We start from the raw sequence: 2,691 nt of genomic DNA on the forward strand, positions 1-2,691 counted from the left end.
GTGAATAAAAATCGTACAAAGCATTTTCCATGCTGTAGTTCGTTTATTTCGTAGGTACTGAAGTTTTTTTCGTGGTAGTGTTTGATAGACAAATTTATTTCGCACAAATGGAGTGGGGCGATGAAAGCAATAAACACTGGTTTAAAATCGCCCAACCGACAATTTTTTAAAATAAAATTTACACTTACTGTGTTTCAGATATTCCAAAGTAGTCTAAAGTGAAGAGTGTTTTTAGTTCGTTGCTTGTCAAAGTGTTACACACTCAAATCAGAAAAACGGTTTATTAAAGCACCAGCTCCGTACTTTTAACTACTCTCCGAGCATATTGGTTTTTACTCTCTACATTTCGTAGCATACATTGCGGATCCTGAGCTTACAGTCACACACTCAACAATAACATGTCACGCAGCCTACACACTTCCCCACCAAAATGAAAGTGTTCTTCAAAATATTACAAAACTATTTATCAGAGTTCTCGACACCTATGCTGTAGATGTTGCTTAATCTTTGTCTCTTTCTAGCGTTTTGCGCCTTTATCTGGAATCTTCAGATCTTAGATGAAGTTCCTCTCATGCCCTCTAGTAGTGGGCAAGTTGTAAGCAGCATGGCCATACGCAGAAAGAAAAGGGCGCTCCACGGTGAATAGCTGCCGTCTCTGGGGCTTGGATGGAGTTAACAAACTAACTGCTGACTACTGGTTCAACACACTGGTACTGTGGATTTCCCAGGGAGTTGTTAAGCCAGGATCTGCGACGGCCTCCTCTGACGCTGCGGTCGAGTCCGCACGTCCTGCTCAGCAATGACCTCCCCCTCTGGATGTTAAGAATAATCATTACCAGAACTCCCTTCATTTTCAGGTTGCGGTTCGTCTGATGGCCCATTGGTGCCCTCCGTTGTCGCTTGATTCTCGACTAAGTCTGAAGTCAAGTCCGTTTTTCTCTGTAAAGGACACGCCAAATCTTGAGGAGTGGAGATTACGTCATTGACCCTGACGGTGAAGGAGGCTTGGCACCATTTGAGGTAACCTGCGGCATGACTGTAAAGAATGGAGTTGGCGTGACAATCATCAGTCACGACAGTGAAAGCAGAACGCATGTCCAGGGATGTGCACCAGCTGGTTGTTACTCACGTGACATTAACTACAACGGGACGAGTCTGTCTCAGCTGGCGATTCTCAAGAATATCTCCTCACATTGTGAACAGTTTATCAAGTACGAGTGTCATGGTTCCATGATTTTTCGCAAAAAAAGTTTAGGTGGATAGCAGGTGTCACGTGACTCGAAGAACATGACGCATTTGGGGGAGCATCTGGTAATGACAAATGTGCCTGCGGAATGACCAACTCATGCGCAGACCCCAGCTATGGTTGCAACTGTGATAAGAATGACTGACAAGAAAAATCTTCCAATTAAACAGCTCAGGTTTGGAGACGTCACTCCACTTGAGGAAGTTTATTACACTCTCGGGAAATTCAAATGCTATGCAACAGCATGATCTCGCGAGTCTATCACGGTCTAATGACAAAGCGACTGTCATTGTTGTTATGACTCAGGGGTTATATCACATACTAATCGATAAATTCACAGCACGCAAAATGCTGATAATGTTGGATGGCGCATAGTAATCTCCACAAAATTAAGAAATTACACAAAATTTAACAAAGCATACGTACGTACGTACATACCACAAATTTCAATTCTTGGCCTTCTGCTGCCGGTTTACCGCGTATATCAATGACTTATTAGTGGGACGGCTGGAATACTGTGATAACTGTGATAACTTGATCGGACATTGTCCTATTTCTAGTGTGCAGTGCGATTTGTTTATTACATTGAACTCAAAGCTCAATTAATGCAGATTTGGATGAAGTCGGTAAATAGCTCATATCTAATCCACTTAGCTCGGTAAATCCAAATTAACAATCCTACTGATAGAAGCCAGCGCGAATTGACTCTCATATTACCAAAACTATTAACATTGAAGGTGTAGTTACCAATAAACATTTAATTGGCAAGATCAGGCATCTCGATTTTATTAGTAACAAGCTAAGCCTTCTCGTGCAAGCGTATAAAGTACGATCCTTTTTTTACCGTTAAGAGGAGGGACGTGGAATGTGTTTTTCACTATTAGCATCTTATCTTTATGGGACTTTGCCGGTCTGCAAGGGTACTGTAACTTTAATTATCAGCTATAAGCTCTACAAAACACTGAAAGCAGAGTGTATAATCCTATATCCTTACACCTCGTGCATCATCCACTGAGGCCTTCGATAAACTTGGATGGGAGCTGCTCTCAAGAAGACCTGCTGAACACTGACAGTTATTTTCAGGCTGAAGGGCTCACAAAATCGTTCCCATCCGTTTTTAGCATTGTATTTCAATTACCCTATCGTGATTATAACACCAACTGACGACTAAAGAGACAACACAACGCAACATCGTTTTAATTAAAATTGGGTCTTGGTTCTGAACTTCGAGAAACCTTGGTTCAAATGGGTGTTTCTAAAACGAGGACCCAAGAACGAAGACCTGAGACCTAGAACCCACTCATCTAAAACGAAGACCCTGTGATGTAAAACGAAGACCCATTGATCTAAAACCAAGGTCTACTCTCAAAAATGTCAGAACCGGATGCCAAGCAGCTTATGGCTGGTCGATGGTGACTTGCGGAATATCACGAAAAACATAAATT

This window comes from Montipora capricornis, chromosome 10 (assembly GCF_036669925.1).
Source record: "Montipora capricornis isolate CH-2021 chromosome 10, ASM3666992v2, whole genome shotgun sequence".
Classification (NCBI taxonomy): Eukaryota; Metazoa; Cnidaria; class Anthozoa; order Scleractinia; family Acroporidae; genus Montipora; species Montipora capricornis.